The following is a 22,458-nucleotide window of genomic DNA, read 5'->3' as shown; positions in this document are numbered from 1 at the left end:
GATAATCAGTCTTCCTAGAAGAACACTGGAGATTTTTTTTTTTTTTGCTATGCTGTTTCTTCTTGATTTCTTCTCAGTGATCTCTGCATTTCCCACAGAACAGCACAGAGCAGATCAATTTGTCTGGAGATAATATTTATAATTAATTATGCATATATATTTTTTTCCTTATTCTAGATACACCACTAAGGGAAGCAGCCAGATGGTGGAAAACTGGGATAACTTATTCCAAGGCAGGTCACTGCTATGGGGAGACAGAGACAGACAGACAGATAGGCATCAACTTTGCACTTCAGAGCTTCCCCCCACACTTTACAGTCTTGCATGAAGCCTGCCTGGTTCCTGTTTTGATACAGGGCTCAGACTAGAGAAATGTCAGGTCTGTCTCAGCTTGTGCAAATGTATGTGATCAGCGTTCCTGAACTTTTGATTACTTCAGGGATGTGACAAAGGAAGGACATCTTAACGATGAATCGTGTACTTTCACCATTAAAATTCCCTGTCCACTGTATTACAGACTTGGCTATATCTTTGACCATGAAAACAGATGGGAAACTATTTATAGTCCCTCCCTCAGGGCTGGGATCAGTAATGAAAGGACCATTGCACTTCATGTACCCTCAAGGGACTGTAGAGCAGTTGCATAGTGCAGTGCCCTTATGCAGGCACTGAGAGCAAGTAAAGGTGAGAAGGACCTCCATCCAGTTTGTTCCTGCTGAATCAGCTGCAGGGTAACCTTGGCAACAGAGACAAGTGTGTCAGTAATAATCAGTCATTACCATGAGAGACAACCTGAATAAACAACAAAGAGCTCCTTCAGTCTCATTCTGTGTCTGAAAGACAGCTGGGAGCCTTTGGTAAGTTCACTTGAACCATCTGCTGTACTTCAACAGCTTCAATGTGGGGATAATGGTATTTGCTATTAGAAGACTGCAGAAACAGCAATGGGTCAAGGGAGCTAAGCTGCCAGTGCTGCTTTGTTTAGCATGAGCTCTGAAATTCATGATGGGAGAGTGTCCCTTTAACTACATGGCTCTTCTCCTGTCTTTATATACCATCACAAGTGAAAACAGGCCTTGAATTGTATAGGTTCTGTTTAGGCCATGAAGGTACACACAAGTCTCAGGCACATGAGGTGACAAAGTCCTTAATTCATTGACACTCTCAAAGATTTTCTCAGTTAAGCCAGTCATGCACAATGGGCAGCTGAAGCTGAGAAGCTCAACCACTTCAGAGAGAAGTTGACAGCAATCTACTGCTGCAAAGACTAATCCTGCTGTCCCATATCCACATTGTGAGGCTGACCCATATGTTGTTGTGGCAGCGAGTCAGGAGTTATGATTCACTGTGAAACAAGCATGATTGCTAAACTCACCAGTCCCACCCAGCAGAGATGACACACATACACACGCTCATTCTTTTTTGCTGCTTCATGAAGTAATTTGCAAGGTTTGTAAAACTGGTACTATAAGTGTCATATTAAGGGAGGTTCCTTCTCTATGTGACATCCTTCAACACACTCAGCACATCTATATGATGCATGTTCGATGAATAAAAGCAAGGAGTGAAAGTGCTGCAGCAGTCCCAGAACTCTGGGCAGGATTCCTCTTGAGACCACACTGCAATGTAATAGACTCTGCTATGTCTGGCCACTCCTTTTCTAAAGAATCCAGCCTATTTTTATAAAGAAACTACATCATTGTCTTTCTCTCTCCCCTTCCAACAGCAGCCAGAGCTGAGCACTCCCATCTGTTGATCTTCTCAGTGTCTGCTTGGTTTCTGTGAACAGTAAGGGGGATTTAAGCTATAAGCACATTAGCTCTGGGCAATTAAAATACACTGCTTATAATCAACACAGTTTAAAAAAGCATTGGGGCTGTGACAGAAATTGGCTATTTGGGGAAGAACAACAAGAAAAATATTGTTTCAGCCACTCAAAGAGCCATGGTTGTATATGAGAATGATATGCCAGTATTTTTCAGAGGAAACCAATATATATTCTGAAGATCATTAACTGAGACTTCCATAATGACCATGAGTAGATTGCTGATTTTGTGCTAGAATATTGCGATTGCTGAAAATAATATGAAAAACTTGATTGCATGCTTTGCAGTTTTATTTTGCTAGATACAAGGTGTAATTTATGAGATACCACATCTTACTTCTCTGCTAGAAAAGGCTAGCCACCTCCTACTTACATAAAATTTTGTTCAGATTAATTGACTAATCGTTTAATCCCAAGTAATGCAAGCAGTAATCTTAAAACCAACATTTTATCTTTCTGCATTGTGCAATGAACCTTATACTAAGGACAGCTTTTAGTACTGGAAGACCTAAATACAATATTTAAATGTCTCTAAAGCAACCATTGCAATTGTAAACAGTGAGAGAGTAGATTACTGTTTAGAAATGTTAGATTCTTTACAAAACATTGGTTACACTTCACGCAATAAGAAAACAGCTTTGCTGTTTGAAGTAAATCTATCATCTACTGCATCAACAATGAAAAAGGTGCGACAACAGATTTCAAAGGACACAGTAAGAACAACAAAGTTTGGATGTTAGAGTTTTCCCACAGTTGCTCTTCATGTGCACTTCATGAACATATTGAACTGTGAGTGCTGTGAATTCATCTTTTTTCATAGCAAGTGTAGTTGTATCCAGTGGAGCAGAATAGATAATATATTTACCACTCAGATCACAGGGTTGCTTACAGTGGAAAAGACCTCTGAGATCATTGAGTCCAACCTTTGAGTGATTACCACCTTGTCAAGTAGACCATGGCACTGAGTGCTACATCCAATCTTCCTTAAACACCTCCAGGGACAGGGACTTCACCACCTCCCTGGGCAGCCCATTCCACTGTTTAACAACCCTTTCTATGAAGAAATTCCTCATGTCCAACCTAAACATTCCCTGGCACAGCTTGAGGCCATGTCACAACCTGTGACATAATCTCCAGATCTCCCAACAAACACTTCCTGCCCTTCACCACAACAACACTCCCACCCAGCTTGGTGTCATCTGTGAACAAATCAATCCCCCTCAACTGGAAATCAGAGATTATCTGACAGACTAAGTTGATGGAAGTGTTTCCCCTCTGTCTTAATAAAATAAAAACAACTAATACATGTCCAAATCTTACTATTTCCACATTGGTGCCTCAGTTTTTCAAAAGGCACTCTAGGATTTTCTTTGGATTTCCTGTGCTGGAGGACAGCTAAAGATGGGTTTTATGAATACAGTAAACCTGCTAAAGGAGACAAAGTAGCCATGCATCTGTGTGCAGTACCTTCTGCTTAAGCAAGGTCTATATTTCTCACAAGAAAAGCAGCTCGGGTTCCTTCTCAGAAAGCCGCTGTTCTGAAAGAACTCTTTCAAAGAGGGTATACTTCAAATTATCATTTCATGGGGGGGAAGTATAGAATGGAGTGAGTTTGCATTTAATAAAGAACTTATTTCTCCTTCTCCAGTTGCTTTCAGTACTTACTATGGTTAATGTTAAGGGGGAAGGGGAGGAATAACCCCTTCCCTGCTGTGAGCCTATCTTCTCCATAATCCCCTCTGAAGGGATAATTTACCTCATCCAGCATTAGATCGCACGCGCCTGCAGGATTAGCTGTGAGAATGGGACAGGGTGGATTGACTAACCTCTGCCATCAGTATGCTGCTCTTTGCACAACACTGTGTGAAGCAATTCTGGTAAATCAGAGAATCTGGTGGGCAAAGGACAGAGACATAATGTCAAGGCAGGGATTGCCAAGTAAACCAAAAGCAAATTTATATTAAATTTACAGTGATCATTGAAAGAACTGCACACAGAAATGTAAATTCATATGGGGGCAAATCACGGCCTATTATGGCAACAGTTTTATCAGGTCAGAGCAAAGTCCATCTGTCACCAGTGATAGTAGCTTTGCTTAGGCAGCAGCATACAGACAGGACAAGCATGAAATAGCACTTGCCAAGAATGTTACTGCAGACTGGAACAGCTTGTGACCCACGCCTTTTTGAGTGCATTGTGATGGTGTCTTCATATGTAATAGCTGTATTTCTCTTAAAGAATAGCAGTATTTCTCTTCATAGAAGGTAATTTCTCATCCAGGTATTTTTAACCCAAAAGAACACATAGAGCCTTCTGTGGCAGAGTTGCACAAACTACATAAAAATCTTTATTTTTGTTTTATTCTTTCTGCCTGTTACCTTCATTTGATTTCCCTTCTCAGATTAGGCACAACTATGGGCAACTGTATTTGCTTAGTCTATACCACACAGGGTTTTGTAGCCCTCTACATACCCTCCCATAGTTCTAATTTTTTAGTCAGAAGCACCATGATCTGTTTAATTGTTCCTCATATGGAAGCCATTAAAACTTTAATTATCATCTTTTCACTTTGCTGTACAGTTACTTTCCTGATGTATCATTTTTCAGATGAGAAGGCTAAACTAGAGAAAGTACAGAAAATATTACTACCCTTAGGGCTGAAAGTAAGATGTTTCTGGTTTATTCTATGAGAATTTTTTTGATAATTTCTAAGAGTCTGTTTGTTTTAATGGTTACCAATTAGCCCTGAGCTAACATTTTTGTAAATCTGTACATTATAGTGTTTCCTAAATCCTTCCTTTGCCTATCTATTCCTGTCCTTTTACTCCTACATTTTATATAGTATTTGTTTGAAGTCCTGCCCTCCCAGTCATTCTGGGCTGGTAACAGCCAGGTCAGTGCTCTTCATCACAAATACACTTTTACAATATTTTTAAAAGAGAAAGAGAGAATTTCTTGCATTTTAATTTGTGCTCATTGCCGCTTGGATATTGCTGAGGGAGATCTGGCTCTATCTTCTTTACTCCACTCCCATCAGGTGTCAGTCCATATTGACAAGATTCACTGTGAACTATCTGTTCTCCAGGCTAAACAACTACAAGAAATGCCATGAGGGATTCAAAACTCTCCTTTATCTTGCTCTTTACTCATGTTGGCCTTTTCAATAATTTAAAAACTGCTACTGACATGTGGCTTACAGATACTCTGAACTTCAAGTATAATGTTCTTAATATAATCTGCATTTCACCTCCATTCTACTCTTTAGTCATCTTTAAAGTGCTCTTCATTGGAGTTTTTTAGGGGTTTTTTTTGGATGCAGGATTTTCCTCTGTTTATTATTTCTGCTCCACTACTGAATACAAGTGTTATTCTAAGACTTTTTCACAGTTACATTTCAACTGTGGGTCCCTTCCAACTCAGGACATTTTATTATTCTATTATTCTGTTCCCATCATCCAGACAAATATCAATAGTTGTACTTCCTCTTGTGCTGAGCTATCTGTTTAGAGATGTGGTGGTGCATTCCTTTTCTCCCTCCTTGGGGCCACTCAATGATCTCAGGAATTCTCATTAGGCCTCAGATTTTGTGTATGAGTTGTGAGAAGTGTCCATTGACCACAGCAGGAAATATTACGGGGCTAAGGTTGGAATAGCACTGATCATATCAAGTACTCCTGTTGCCTGACCACAGTGGGGAAAAAGAGATAATCCATCAACCCATGATAGCCTTGGGTCATTCCAATTTGTACCCAATTTGTAGCCTGAGTGGAATGGTACCATTGTGACTGGACTTTCAAATATTATGGTAATTATTGACATGTATTTAGGCCAGGATGGAAATTTAGTGATAACTAAAGCAAATTTTTTGGGGGAAGCCTATAAACAGTGGTTCTAGGGGACACCCTTTGAACTTTCCTGAAGTGCAATGGGCTGCTACCAGCATCTGCCTTGGAGTGGGACACATCTCTGAGCTCACCAGCTCTCACATTTATGAAACTCAGAGGATTGCCACTGAAAGCCAAGGACAGGTCCTGGGCTGATACTCCCAACTACTCCTCGGGGCTCAACCATTGCCCACTGAGAAATAACAATGCATTTGATCTGAGTATTTCATAAGGAATTTTTAACTGGTATATCCTTACATAGTTATGTATATATATTTTTGTGCCTGGGTGCAAATGCATGTGAATTGATTTAAATCCTATGGCAAGTATGGTATGAATATTGCTATCTCAGATCTGTAATAAAGTCACTGTTGTGGTTGCAGTAAATCCTACTGAATCACTTGGTAAACATTCAATTAATCCTTGATTAAGTGCTGCTAAAGCCTTTAAATATAAACCACTTACCCAATCTGAGACTAAGATTGGACCTAGCTGTACTTAGACTGCATCAGGAGTTTGGGAAGCAAGGGGTCCCCGCTAAACCTCATGATTCAGTGGGAAGGTCTCCTTTATCCTTTTGTATCTCTGGTCTCCATGTAAACCATTCTAAATTGATTATAATCTAATTTTCCTTTGTATGTTCTAGCCCTGTAGCAAGTAATAAACTGAACCTTGCAACTGAACTCTATGAAGTCGTGCTTTCATTAAACTTATATTAAACCTGCTTTTTCTAATTCCTTTGATGTCCATTCTTTAAGTGATCTAAACCAGTCATTCCCAAAAAGTGAAGAAATTATTTTTTTAAATCCAAGCCTTTATTCCTAGAACCATGTCCAGCCATTATATTTTAGAGCTAACAGAAGTTTTCATTATTATTTGAGTTTCTTGTTCTCTCCATATGGCTGAGAAGCTCTTCACTTCATTGTCCCTGCGGTCACCTTGGTCAGGCAATCCATTGCACACTCCTAATCCTACATGGTTGTTGTCTGCCTGTTAAGTAAGCAGTTTCCAATCAGAAAAAGTCTTAATAGTAATATTCATAATAACCATGTGGCTCAAAGGTTGCTCTCACACTCAAGACAGCTGATAAGATAGGAACTTACAAACCTAGGAGAGAACCCACTTAACAATTCCTTTATGGCACATGGGGAATGTGGCAAAGGGAGACAGTGGGAGTGGCCATTTGGAAGAAACTGGGCTATCTGTCTCTGGAAATATCTCCAGCAGATGGAGTACCTTCTAAGTTTGGGCTTCACTGTGAATGCATGGGCATTAGAAAGAAATTCAGCATGAAGAATGTGACATTCTTTTCTCCTTCATGAGCACTGTTTATTTCATCCACCAACATACTTGGCAGAGGACCCTTGGTTTTTTGTCCAACAGAGGACTTATGCCAAGTTTTGTGTAATTTGACTTGGTTGAAGCATGTTCCTTACTAGGTGGCCATGGCAGCATGATAACAAACAGTGCATAATAAGGTCTTCCCTTATAAAAACTGCACCATCAGAGTTTGGGAAAGATTTGCAGTAGTGTGTTTGAGTAGCTCTTCTGCACTTTCATCAGGTTTCTTTTGCTAATATTATGAAACATTCTGTCGAGACATGCTGATAATCTATTGCACCTCCCTTTCAAGAAGAGATGCAGTAGGCAGTTCTTACTGCTATCAAGTCTATAATAAAAAAATTACAGTGAATCTATAATATATTTGTATGATCCCTTTCTTCTAAGGAGCTGGATGTTCCTCTGGCTCTGGTCCAGGGGGTTTTTCGGATGTCTTCTGTCCCACCAGAGTCGCCAGAACTGATGTCTTGTAAAGGTTGACCTGGAACAGAGGCTAGAATGAGTTAAAGAATAAAGTAGGTATTTATTAGAAGGCCTCAATGGATACACCTTGAGCAGTACAAGAGCCCAGCCAGGGCTACACCCAAGATGGACCCAAAATAGTCACAAAACGGATGACCAGTCACGAGGTCACTCACCCCTATAAGTTCTGGTCCACCAGCATACTGGAGTCAATTGTCCACCCAAAGCTCCAGGCCATGGAGTCCCATCCTTTCTGTTCTCTCTTCATTCCACCGTTGTTTATGCTCTTGGGCCTGAGATTTGGATTGGTTGTCCTTGGTCCCCAGATAGAGAAGGAATTGTTTTGTCTACCTACTCTGTGAAGAGAGCTTACCATCCCTTAATATGAAGCTCAGAACTACACATGAAAGCAGCACAGAATCTAAAAAACATAAAAATTAAAACCTGAGGCATCAGTGTTATCTGTAAAATTTGTAGGAGGTTCTTTGACATCCATTGAAGTAAAGCTCTTTGAGGTGGAAGCCAGAATCTGTGGGAGACATCAACCCTGAAGACCAATTTAGAAGACAAAACAAGGCAAAACAAAATCTCCATTTGAAGCTGAAGCCAAAATCTATGATGCTAATAGTACCCTTCTACTGTTACAAAAATTGCAATGGGAATGTACAGCTCATGTTCATAATCTTTTTCCTTATTTCTCATCTGATAGGAAACACTGCCAGTAAATGAGCAAATCTCCTCAGCTGAGGTAGTGATTTCCTGTTATTCCTATATTTCCACTGCATGAATACCTGGAGACTTTCATTAGAACAGAGCCCAACTGTATTCATTTCTGCAAAATCACAGGCTTCTGAAATTGCTGGAAGAGAAAACTATCCCTACTTATTCCAGAAGGAATTTTTCCTATAACATAACAGTTTTTTGTGGCGATATCTGTCTTATGATAGTGATCAGGCCACATGTCCTGCATAACAACATTAAGTATAATCTGCTGTCATCTTCTCATGACAACATGTAAGCTAAAACACTTGCAAATAAACCAAAATATTTTCTTCTGGATCAGGAGTTTGAATTAGATGACTGCATTTTCCTGGCATGAGAGTATTATTCCTTGTCTTTCTCCTAATCCTCTCTGTTATACAATATATATAATTACACATAGGGAGGTTTTTTCCCCATGAGTTTGAAAAGATTACTTTTCCACTGGGTTTCCTGCATAACTGTAATACTTCCCCTTGATTCTCTGGTTACGTCTGCTTAACTCTGTTTATGGAGCGTCCCGTAACCTGAAGGAAGTTACAGTTTTTAGATCTGTCATTGAGTCTTTGGGTAGACTACTAGAGCAGTCTATCCATCATTTGTTCCATCATCTGCCATCCATTGTGTCCAAGTAGTTTTTCCCTCAGACATTTCAATTATAAAGTGATACTTAGTATTTGCTAAGGACTTTAAAGCCTTTGGTTTATATTTGTCACTTGAGCTTTCCACCCCCTAGAAGGGCACTGAACTTTGGAAGCACCTTTGCAGATCTCATATATATTTGATCCTTAGATCTTGAGAATCCATTGCATTCACAGTTGTTTTGAAAAGATAATACAGGTTTAAATCACCTCCATTACTCTTTGAGTTGGTGAGGCACAGTATGTTCACTCCTATTCTGAAGTCCTGTGACAGCAATAATTTCCTGTTTGCTGTGGCCTTTGAGTAATCTGTGCACCTTCAAGCAAAATCGTTTTTCAAGATGCAATACCTGTGTCCCTGTCTTGACTAATACTTGACAATGCACAAATACCTATTACTACTGCATTTCAGCAAACATGTTATTTGGCATTTCCATGGGCAGTCAGGGATCTGGACCTCCATGAACTTTTGAGTTTGTTTGGCTGTTGGTTTTTCCAGCAGGAAAGAAGTTTCATGTCCATAGTGTTATTAGTTAATAGTAGACAACTCAGAGGTGCTTTTTCATCTTCATTGCTAACTATAAACACTTCTGATCACTTCATGTTTCAGCTTTTCTCAGCTCCTTTTAAGATCAGAGAAATTAATCTCATCTTCACTGAAATGTCAGCACCATAAAGTTCATCTAGATTTTTTTTTTTTACTTGCAGATAATTTCTGAGCTTTAAACTCTGTTTCAATACATTTGTATGCAAGTGTAGTTTGTGATATTAGAGAAATCCCTCAGATGGTACAAAGAAATTATTAGATTTTTTTTTCCCTATAGGGGCAAACAACCTTTGATGTTAAATTGCCTTCCAGGAACCTAGCAACTTTTTATAGAGCTATTTAACCATGAGCTTTTGTTATTTTGAATCTAGACATGTCACAATATCTGAATGCAGACATTGAGCATGAGAGGATGTTCAGTTCAGTACCAGATGTCTTGTTTTCATTCGCTACCCAGTTATACAGAGTTTGGTCCTGATCCTGCAAATTACAATCTCATGGTAATTTCTGTGTAATCACAACTAATTCATAATGGTTTCCTTCCTTCACACTCTGCCGTGATTTCTTGTACAGAATTGCTGGGTGTTTTTAGTCTTCTGTTGGTTTTGTCTCTTCCCTATTTTTTAATTCGATCTTAACTGTGATTTCTTTGTGCATCCCCTTACATTGCTTAGTTTTTTAAGACTCACTGAACAAGAAATTGCAATAATACATTTTCTGTAAGTTTTTATTCATTTAATCTGATTTGGTGTGTTGTGTTGAGTGGACAATGTTCAGGGCTATACATTTTTATATAATGTTCTGCATTCAGGATGTGTTAATGGATTTGTGTAGGCAGAAAAGGCTGAAGACTAATTTATTAATGATAACCAACTGTCAGCATCTTGAGCTATTTGAGATACTCCAATACTTCCCTGTACTCTTCTAGGAAGGATGGTGAAATTTATCAGAAAATGTCAGAATCTTAGTACAAAGAAATATGAACGAGGTAAAGAATTAGTGTAGAGCTGTTCTCAGGGACAGAGTTCACCTTGATGAAGGGATCTTGGAAAAAGAGGAGAGCTGTGACCTGAGGTCAGGATACAAGAGTGACTGTGGAGATTAATTTGTGGGGGATAGACAGAACAGAGGAGGCTAATCAGGAAACCAAATGATGTTTTTCAGCCACACAGAGGGGTCTGAATACATCAGAAATTCCTCCTGCCTTGAAATCTTAGCAATGGCCTCATTTTTGACCAAATGAAGAAGCACAGGTTCTATACTTGTACCTTTTATATATATGTACAAGCCAACAGCTCTTAAAATTGCTTAGAGCTTATTATGTTACCCTTTGTGTTCAATGTAAACAATCTCTCCCTGGGCATGGCTACAGGAAGTTTCATGATAAATGACTTCCCATACAAACAACAGGTGTACCACTCTGGCTGAGTAGATGCAGGCAAAGCTCTGTTATGTAGTTAGATCACACCATGGTGACTTGGTGACCAGGGTGCAATTTTGAGGCAGTTAGTTGGATGACCTATAAAAATTAAATTATATATTTATGTTATTGTTACCTTCCTTTCTCCATCTGTAGATTCAGTACAAGAAAATAGGCTCCTTTACAGAACATTTCTCTTGATGGAAAGCATCATGAAAGAGCTAGACATTGCTGTAGAACCATACTGTGAGGCAGAAGCAGTGTGAAACTTTAGCTCTGTGTGCTGCATTGTGTCTTACAAGGACTACAAAAGCAAAGAAAGCTGATATTAAAAAACTTCTTTTGACCTTAAGATGCCTTAAAAGACAGGGCACATCTACAGACTGGCTGACATGAGAAGGGCAATTCCATATTACAGACATTAGCACTACTGCCCACAACTTCATAGCTTCCTTTTATTCTAAAGTTGCATTGCCTGCTAAGATCATACTCCAGTCAAATTCAGTCAGGTCCTACCTCTACCTTAATCCTTAAAGCTGAAGGCACAGTCCTGCTGTGCTGCCTGTAACATCTAAGGAAGAGCAAAAGGAGGTTGTACATGGTCTCCATGCTTTGGGAGCGGACAGTGCAGGGGCACACTGCTAGATGTTATTACTACTAGTGAGAAGAGGGCAGCCCCAATCTGCCAGCCATTCCCTCACTAAGTCCATGAAGCTGCAATAGATTACCTGCACAAGCCAATGTAACCCCAAGACTGTACTACCAACATAGAAAAGGTTCCTTTTTTTCCCCACAGCTTCCATGAAAAGGCCCTTCCACCAAGATGAGGGATCAGGCTGAATGCAGGTTCCAGGATTTGTCCTTTCAATAAACAAAATCAGAGGAGTTTTTCTTTGTCTCTTAAATATGTGCTAAATTAAGATATGTGGCTATTAGCAAAAATATCCTCGTGATTCAACTGGTATAAATAAAAGGCTGCTTCTTTGTCATTCAGATGTTCATATGTACCATTAAAGGAGCTGGTAGGCTCTGCCTGGATATTACAGGGAACTACAGGCTTTAAAGGGTTATAGACTGAACGCAAAACTAAATTAATTATTAACTTGCAAAAAAGATTGATTATTTCCAGGGCAAAAGTTGATATTATAATCATCTCTAATTTAGGAAGCACATAATGTTATTATTCTCTCACCTCTCAAAATGAAGGCCTCCTTCCCAATCCATTAATACTCAGCAGCACTTTTTCAGAATAGAAATATACTTGTCAATACAAAAAATTAGTATCTGGCTGCGAGGCTGCAACAGGATGAAAAGAGTTTGCATAGTTTCTACAATCTTATTTTCACTAAAGCTAAAGGGTGACTTTTTCAGCTGCTCAAACTCAGCACAGGCGCCCAGGGAACATGCCCCAGGCTGCAGAAGCCTCTCTGAGACCATGCTGCTGCCAAAGTTGAGTACTTTTTTCCTATTCACAGCTACTTGCCCCCACTGCCTCCTGACCATGAGCAGTGGTAAAGCTCCAACTCCTGATTGAAAACAAACTCTGCAGAAGGAAGGGTTCTGTCAGATCACCAAGTTGCTCTCCCTTCCCTGTGACTGCATTACATGGGCAGAGCTGGCACAGGTGCAGGGGCAGGAGCTTGAAACCAAAGGGTGTGAGGGCATCTCCCTACAAGCTTAGGTCCAGTTGAGTCACTCTTGCAGTCCCTACTCAGTATGAACTTAGATTATTTCAGGTTATACAAAACCAGGAAATGGATAAACTTTATGTCTATAAGAAAATACCTTTATTTCTATAGCAATCTACTATTAAGGTAGCTTGCATTTCTCCATGTTAGTTATGTCAACAAAGGAGGAAAAAATTACTTTTAATCTCTACCAATTTTCTTTAGTTTTTGTTTAGCTTTATTTCTGGAAAAACTTGTGAAAATATTTATACAAGCAAATAGGTACCAAATAGATATCAAAGCCTTATCTTGATTCATAAATAGAACTTCTAAGTCAGAATCTGGCTTGTAACAAAGGATATAGCCTTCTGCTTCGAGTACCACTGTTATAGATTCTGCAGACAACTGATGAAACCAACCTTTTTTAATGGAAGATATTAACTTCAAGGGTAATTTCAGTCTAGGAATTCCACCCACCAACATTGTGGAAACAGGATACAAAATTGCAAACATTACATCATCAAAATTATATTGCCTAATTATTCCCTTGAGTACATGGAACAGGAACTAGCAGCTTTGGATAGTGGTTGACATCTTCTCCAGACATCCCATACACTGCTGGGCTCACGGTGGTGTCCTGGGAGTTCATAACAAGCAGATCGTGTATCCACAGGTGATACAATCTTCCCTAGCTTTCAAATTACTTGGGGGTTATATACAACCCTCAGCTTGTTGTCTCTTTTAATTCTTCCTGAGTGGTGATGTGGAGATTGATACAATTCAAATCAAAACAGGATTGCTTAAGGAAAGAAAGAAAAGTTTTTATAAAAATTGTTTTAAGACTGATAAAATCTGATTATCTGGCAAGAACATATACTTCCCACCACTGTGAACTAGATCATTAACTATTGTTTTGCTAAAAGATGTCAGAAGAAGAATTTCACATTGAATATTTAAATATTTCAAGTTTAGAAGGTGCACATAATTCAGAAAGTTTGAACTAATAAGCCTCTGTAAAGGATCACAGATTCTTTTCTGCGACAGAGGCACTAGAAAATTATTAAAAGTATAGAAATTGCTTGAACTTTTTGAACCCTAGAAGGAAAAATTGAATAAGCAGTCATCTTCTGGTAGTGTTACGTTTTATTTATTGTTTTTAGTGCTTTTGGACTTTTCACTTTTCTTCCAAATTTGGTTCAATGTGCATGTTGATCATGACACAGATGAAATGTCTGAAATGAGACATGGCCTGTAAATAAATTCTTAGTAAGAAATCAAGGGGTGAATGGCCTTTTTTCCATAGTTCTTTTAGCTTACTTACAGATTAAATGCAACACAAGGTATTTTAGTGAAAAATACATTAATTTTTCTCTTAATTCTGTAAAATCTCTGCTACATCCCTTTATCAAAAACATTATAATGTACTTTTTTCTACCCTATCTTTTAAAAGTGTGATTTTTAGTCCTACTTCCTGAACCTTTCCCTCTATAAACAGTATCGTCCTTTTTTTTGTTGTTTTACATGCCTCATTTGAAACCCGGGTCCCTGGCACATCCCCTTCCATCACAGCAAGGGGTGAAGAAACCTGACCATGGACTGTCTGTGTACTCAGCATTCCATCTAGTGAAAAACAGAACTTGAGAGGTTCATAAATTGTTTCCTATGACCTAAACTGAGCTGTCTAAAGTCTGCTCTTTGGGATTGTGTTATAATTGCTGTCTAGAAACTTCTTTCCTGGTTGCTTCCTCTCAGCCCTGGCAAAAACCCCATCTCCTGACAAGTGTCCTTCCAACAGAGAAACACTTAAGAGTCTTTCACCTTTTGCTCTCAGCTTTATGCTGAGCACAGGAGGCTGGAGGAGGCTGCTGACGGGCAATAACAAGTCTCTCTTCTCCCTGACTGTCTCTTTGTCCCCGCAGTTCTCCCACTGGCTGCCATCTGGGAAAAATCAGTGTCTCTGCAGTGCATCATGACACCCTGGTGCAGTGCTGAAATGCAGCCATGTAAGTCTAACCCTGTGTAATGTAGCTCATGTCCTTTTGTCTGCAAATTGAGGAAGACTCCTGCAGACGTGCATACTCACAGTGTAAGTACAGATAACCTCTGAACTCATTTGCCAGGACATGTGCCTGGTTTCACACTTGCACAAGAATGGTGTCAATTTACTGAGGCTAAGGAGTTACTAAACAGCAGCTGAAGAGGCTGCTGGAGCAGCCACAGGACCTTGCTGCTCCCGTGTGGAGGTTACACTTACCTGTACTGCATGGGGCTTACCAAAAACCCTGTAATGCCAGCGTCCAGATGGCTAATTGTCCCCTGCTGCAATCTCAGCCTGTATTTCCATAGATCAAATCTTTCCTCTTTATTAAGCATTCAAGCCTATGGGCAAAAATTCCAAACGTTCTTTTTGCTCATGCTGGGCCCTCTGCCTTATGGAAATTCATGATGCATTATGGAATTACTAGCAGAAACCATCCAGAATCAACAGGAATGACAGGTGAAACTCTCAGTTTCCCTTGTTTTACTGCTCTCCTATGATCTCTACTTGCTTTGATGATTAGCATTTCTATTGATCTCTTGCTGGCTAGCATGGAGAAAGTACTCTTGGAGCTGTCAGTTTCTAGCAATGTATTTGAGAGTCTGCCAAAATTTTGCAAATAAAGCAAACTTACTGGGTTTGGGGTTTGTACTGTGTTTTCAGTGGTACCCGTCCATACGCCATCAGCAGCAGGAAGATGAAATGAAAATACTAGACTTGACTGGACATTAGTCTGGAAATAATTTCTACTTCACTTTCCTTTTCTGTAATCCTATTTTTGAGGTCCTCAGCTGGCAGCAAAGGGCTCTGCTGTTGACCATGGCTGATGGCAGTGAAGCGCTGGCACTCTGCTGCAGTAGTGCCAAATTCATCTCTGCAGCACCCACTGGTGGGGCCCCCTCATTGCTCAAATAATTCTGGTTACCAGATAAACTTTGTCAGGTTCTTCTCCCTACAGAAAGGAACTAGGCAATTTGAGGTGTGTGCACTGAGTGTTTTTACTCTGGGTTTTCTTCTTGCTATCTGTCTGGAAACTCAAAAAGTAAAATGACAAGGCATAAGACCTTTTGTAGGATTGGAAATTCAAAAGCCTGTCCCTTAGGAGTCTCTGTTCTCCAAACTTCATAATCTGTGTGGGAAGAAGCTGATGACAGCACCTGCACTCTGCAGGCTGTAAACCAAGGGCCATGAATGCAGGGAGGTGCTGTCTGAGCATGTTTTCAGTCGAGGTTGTTTGTATCCTCGTGAATCCCAGACCATGCTCAGTATCTCCCATTTCTTTCCTACATTTGCTTGGGCCACAGATGTCATTTGTAAGATTATTTGGGGATAAGGCTTTTTACACTCAATTCCCTGTCCTTCTCTGCTGAGTTGGACACTAGTCCAATTATTTAACAAGCAAGCTGAAAATGTCCCATTGCCACAACCCTTAAGATATTTTAATTATAAGGTAATATTATTGATGTTGGTACACTGAAGAGAAGAGGAATATATGTACCATTTTGTGTTGTCCATGACAAACTGAGGGAGGAACACATGGCTGGATGATTAAGGACTCTTGTTTTCTTTGAGAAACAGTGTCCTAAACAGTTCTTTCCTGCACAATCTCCTTTGATCCACCTCCCCAGCTACATTTTGGTGGGAAGAGTTTACTATGGCTGACAGCTGACTGAAAGAAATGAGGAGTCTGTGGAAAGGAAAAGCTAGTCAGAATTTTCACAGTCATTTTTAAAGAAATACCTTCATTATATACTTTCAACACTGAAAAGGCTATTTAGTGGCTCAATTCTGCTCAAAACATTGACATCCAAGTAGCACCAAGAAAAAAAAAGTTTTAACCATAAACAGCAGTCATATATCATAATATCTACCATCATATATCATCACATTACCCCTTAAGATCAAATTAATAAAAAAGTCTAGGAGCATCCTAGAAATCCTTTTCCCACAGTATCAGGAAAATTACTACTAGCTGTGTTCTCCAGAAGGATCTGCAGACCACCTGCTCCAGTATGTGATACACAAATGGTACTTACCCGAGGAGGCTTCCCTGTCAGAGTGCCCAGCTGAGGGGTTAGGGCTGATTTTGCCTTCTGCTGTAGATTTTGTGTCAAAGATGTTCTGGTAAGGAATGAGTTCCTGCTGTTACCAGTCTGTCCCAGTGCCCTTGACAGCTTTGACAGCTCACTGATGTCAGCTTTTAAATGTGACATGAGGATGATTCTGCAAATTCTCCAGCCTGTTCCAATGCAAGCAGGTGGCTCCATAGCAGCCAGAGATCTGTTTTTGTCCTGTCTTTCTCTTAGCATGAGAGAGCCCTCATGTGGCCTGGATTTGCGTAGCGTTTCCTTTCATTACTTCGGTGGCTCTTCCCAAAGGCGTCCTGAATCTCCACTTTTTCCAGAAAGCACAATGTGCCAGGCCCCTGCATTGCTGTTGGTAGAGATAAGAGGCATGGCAGTCCTTAACAGCTTACTGAAAGGTTTGAGTGTGCTCTGATACAGCCCTGAGAGTGCCACTGCAAACAGACTGATCCTAACCATGCACCAGCATTTAAGTGGCAGCTGTCATCTGGCCAGCCTCACCTCGGTGATCCTTGTGGCCCCCTTCCAACTCAGTATTCTGCATGATTCTGTGATCATGCCTTGGTGCAGTGTTGGACACAGAGGGTGAACACATGGGCAGTCCTTGCCCAGTATTGGCAGGGTGCAGCAGCAGCTGGAAATGGCTCTCCTGAGCCAGGAAAGTTGTGGTGGCCCTAATGTGCTTTGAAAGAGCACCATTAAACACCTTCTGCCTTGCCAGCTAGTGGCATAGTAGGACTGCAGGGTCATTCAACGCAGCAAAACTAAGCTGAATAAATCCTCTGCCACCCACCTAGGAGAGCTGAGAAGGTTGGTTTTTGGGGTATGCCCCAAAGAAGTTGTAAAATAATGCATCTGTGGAAAGGTCTAACAGATTTACTCATGATCAACCTGTTTTGATGCAGCAACAATTTGCATGAATTTTTGATTGTAGCAGATACTAATCAAGCCTTAACACTCCCAATTTCTTGCAGACTTTGTAATCAGCTTGTAGAAATAGCCACCTCTGTACCCGTGGTTTTCTCAGGCAACCCATGGAATTCCAAAAAAAGAGAATGTTGCCGATAAAATCTAAGGCATGATGAACTGGAACATTCTGGGTACATGTTTGTAGATAAAAAGACATTGATTTGCAGCAGAAAAAAATTGCTTTGTACTCCTTAATAATTTTTAAATAGTAATAAAAGCAGCATTAGTACACAAAAGAAAATTTCACCATTTTGTTTTGTTTTTTTTAAATACACCAGCATGTTTATCCTTTAAATAGTTTTTGATATTGATCCAGAGAAGACCAAGGGATCAAGATATTGAATCAATTCTGTACACACAGACCTTTTTTTATCAATAAACATAGTTAATCTACTTTTCATAGGAACTATTTATATCTGTCTTTCAAGGTTTTGGGGTTTTTTTCACTATTTCATCTCCCCTATAAGTCAGCTTCATTTAACCAGTATCGTTGGTAATCTGTTAGTTCTACACCAGGCCATTGCATCTTTTGAGAAACATCAGGATACTGCACAGTACTATTTTGGATATACCACTATAAAGAAAAGGTCTAAATCCAATGAAACTTTTGTGTATTTTAGTGTCTGGCCATAGTTATCATTATTTTTTGAACTTGCAAGAAACAGCTAGTGCAATAACATGGGGAATATACTGATGCAGTCTGACTCTTAGAAAAGGTGTGAAAATTGTCCTGGAATTGTGTACAGTGACAGAGTATTTGTTGTTTTCCAAGTGGGAACCAAATGTAAGATGCAATAAATGTTCTTCCAGTCTCTGATGGAATCTGAATTTTGTCTGTAACAATTGAACAATCGCCTTTCAGGATGTCTGTAGAAGAATAACTCAATTTTCTGACACTGTAAGGCAATATTCACAATCCTTTGGGGTTATAGGAGTGTATCAGTTTCAAGCAGGACCATTTAAGTCCTAGAAGTTCAGAGAGCCTTGAAGCAGAAAGAAGTGGGGACCAGAGCAGAATTTGCTCTGTCAGTACAGTCATTTGATCCAATGCCATAAAAGCTCATTTCTTCACACTGACTTCAGAGGATGACTAGCACAAATATTGGCACCTACAGCAGAGATGTTACATCAAATCCATCCCCTGCACTCACTGCTTGGCCACACAGAGCCAGATAGGGCCAAGTATGGCTGCATGGTGTGAACAGTGCTGAACCAGCACCCGGGCCACTCCCTGTTTGTGTCTGTGGCCCAAAAAGGGGCTGTGGCAGCCTTTGAGTGCAGTCACAAGACTGACAGAAAGGCAGTTGTTCTGCTGATATTTTGTGATTCTGAACCTCACACTGCAGATGGAAAAGTTGAGTACTGTAGCTCTGGTCTGGCAGTAGTTGGTTACCCTCATCAAACACACTTGCTTCGTCTAGAATGGAAATTTCATGGCTATCTCAGGAAACAAAGGGCCCTCAGATTTCATTGTTGTCCACTTTCTTCCTGAGTGCTTTGTGGTTGTATATTAAATGGAAAGAAGAAAACAGTGACACCAAGATGTGGAAGGAAGCTGCTGTATAAAGGCAAATGTTGCTTCGTTTAAATATTCACACAAAGAAAGGGGAGGGAGGCACTTGAAAGCACCCAGGATGCACTGTATGTAGAATAATGGGACAGAAATGGAAGAAAGAAAAGCCAAAGCTATTAAATTATGTTTTGTCTGTCCTCGATGTTAAAAATTGTTATTATTCAGCATAGCCCAGTCCATGTTTGTTTTGTTTTAATGTCTGGAATACTTTGCATTTCACCCTAATAATCCACTCTGTTCTAAATGTTTATACAGCATGATTTACTAGAATGTGGATGTGTAATTATAGTGATGATTAGACAAAACATATTTGACAAGAAAGGAAAACAGTAGTTAATAATGTTTTCCATCTGTTTGGTAAAACCTCACTCAAAAAGAAAGAGCCCCTTAGCATATAGCAGGGTCCAAGGCAACACCTATGTGAGTACATGACAGCGGTATAAATGCCTAATGAATTCATTCTGATCATTGCTCACACGTTTTTGAAAGCACTACCATCTGTTTTATACATAAATATTACAGTAATTAATGTCAGCACATGTTTATATTATATCATTTCCAGAGTCTTATTTTAGAGTTAAGGCCTTTTTTCTTTTCAGGCAGAATAACAGCATATTTTAAGTTATTGGCAGGAAATGCAATGCTATTAGGATAAAAATGAGTGAATTTCAGTAATGGCTCGCATCTTTATTGGAAAACTTTAGAGCATTTAATGCTTCTGTTCCTCATTAAAGGATAAATACTGGGTCAATGCCTGCTCATGGAAAGCCCAAAAGAAACTTAAGCACTGCTGAATGAGGTAAAACTATAGTGGAAAATACCATGAAACCTCTGAGCTCCTGAAATTGGTATTTTAAGTCCCTGTGGCAGCCTCCTGATGACTGGGCATTGAGGATTATTAATGCCTGGCATTGGGCACTCTGGCTCCAGATTAGCAAATGAGCCAGGTTTAAATTAAATTGATGGGTTAGCTCTGGTAGGGTTACATCCCTCCAGAGCCCTATTGTTTCTTGCTGTTTATAAGGTTCTGGTGTTGGTATTGTCACCAATGCCTCATTAACATTGCAAGAAAGCAAAATACTTGAATAAAAATATTTCTGCTCTCCCATCCAGAATGATAGCAATGGTGTCCACAACAGTGCAAGGCAAAAGTATTCATCTGATTCTCATTTATTGCTTCTGCCTACATGGTGTACAAGTCACAGATGTGGTGAAAAACCAACTGAAGTCAATTTAAAGAATTCTGTTGAGTTCTTTGGGCTTCAAATGAGGATTTATCTTTACCTGTGCTCCAAGAAAAATATGTTCCAGATGCACAAAAAAAATTGAATGACAGTCTTGAAACATAACTGTTTTCACTGTGTTCATTATATCAATAACTTTCTCTCCTTTCCAGTGAAATTGAGTCACAGCTGAACTTTTCTTGTTCTGTTGCCAATACCCCATGCACCTGTACAGGGACCTGCTATTTGAAAATCTTTGCCTAGTGACTGACATTGGTGAAGTTTATTTCTGAATTGATTTCAGTTACATCTCTTTTTCTAGATTGCATGCTGCTGGTTTTACCTTTCATTTGAGTATTGATACTGCACTTTAGCATGGCTTATTAGTATCTTAACTTTATTTGGCTTTTATCTTATTTTATTCTTTTACTTTATTTTATTTTAACAAGAGCTGCAGCAGATGCTGCAGTTGTCGAATCTAGTTGAGATTAAAGCATCTCTGGAGAGACTTAAATCTTCTAACACTATTCAGTACAATCTGAGCCGCCAGTAGATTTTCCTGGATGTCTTCCATCCAGGATTCCACTTAAGCAAGGTTCCTAAGTATCCATCTAAGTTTCCAACCAAGTAATTGCTGCTAAGGATTGCTACTCCTTGCAAAGAAAGCTCCTCCACATTTATTTCCATTACAAATAAATAACTGGAAAGGACAAATGATTGGAGACTAAAAATGGAATGAGAAATAAATAGCAGCCCTATCTACCTGCAGAATGAAAGAGTTTTCCCCTGAATATCAGTTACCCAACAGCTAAAACTTCAGAGAATCATAGGATATCCTGAGTTGGAAGGGATCTATTAGGATTACCAAGTCCAACTCCTGGGTCTCTGCAGGACACCCCAAGAATCACACCATGTGATTGAAAGCATTGTCCAAAGGCTTCTGGAACTCTGTCAAGATTGGTGCTGGGGAACCTGTTACAGTGCCCAGCAGCTCTCTGGGTGAAGAAACTTTTTCCAGATATCCTGCCTAAACCTCCCTTACTTAGCTTAATGCCTGTTCCTCATGTTCTGTCACTGGTCACGAGAGTGAAGAGAATGCCTGACCCTCTGCTTCCCTTTCTGAGGGTGTTGAGGACCACACTGAGGTCTCCCCTCAGTCTCTCTTCCAGGCTGAACAGACCAAGTGACCTCACCACTCCTCATATGGATTCTTCTCCAGACCCTTCACCATCTTTGGGGGCCTTCTTTGGACACCCTCTAGCGGCTAAATGTCTTTTTCATGTTGTGGCACCCAGACCTGCCCCCAGCACTCGAGGTGAGGCCACCCCAGGGCAGAGCAGAGCAGGGCAATGCCCTCCCTTGCCCTGCTGGCCATGCTGTGCCTGGTGCCCCCCGGAACAGGGTTGGCCCTCCTGGTGCCAGGGCACTGCTGGCTCATGTTCAACTGGCCATAGACCAGAACCCCCAGGTCTCTTTCTGTGGCACTGCTCACCAGCTTCTCATTGCCCAGTCTCTACACAGAACCAGGGCTGCTTCATCCCAGGTGCAGAATCCAGCAGTTTCCCTTGCTAGAGTTCCAGAAAATTTGCTTGTATCACAACTGTGAATCTCCTGCAAAGTTCTGCTCAAGATTTAAACTGCTGCCAGTTATGACAGGCATTCATCTCTGGAATTATGAAACAAGCTTTTAAATACTTATATTCATGTACTTCTTCTGGTTTCTATGTTTCCTTCTTTCAGAGGATGCTGAAGGATGAAATATTAAATGTTGTACAGCAGCCCCAAGAGTTAGGGGTCCCACCCCAAGAAGGAGCACAGTAGCTGCCTAACAATGAATGATTTTGAATGTGAGCTGTGAGTTGGAAATTGAGAAGGGTCTCACAAACCACTGAAACAACTGGGAGGTTTGATTGATTAGAAGGCAATGACATGTGTGGCTCTTGGCCACACTATTAGCAGAAAAAGTAGTTTAGGCTCTCTGATGACTGCAAGCAGTGAGAGTCTCAGTTTTATGTTTTATCCAAA

Source organism: Fringilla coelebs (genome assembly GCF_963513975.1).
Source record: "Fringilla coelebs genome assembly, chromosome: 1".
In the NCBI taxonomy this organism is placed as follows: domain Eukaryota; kingdom Metazoa; phylum Chordata; class Aves; order Passeriformes; family Fringillidae; genus Fringilla; species Fringilla coelebs.
This window is presented reverse-complemented; position numbering follows the sequence as displayed.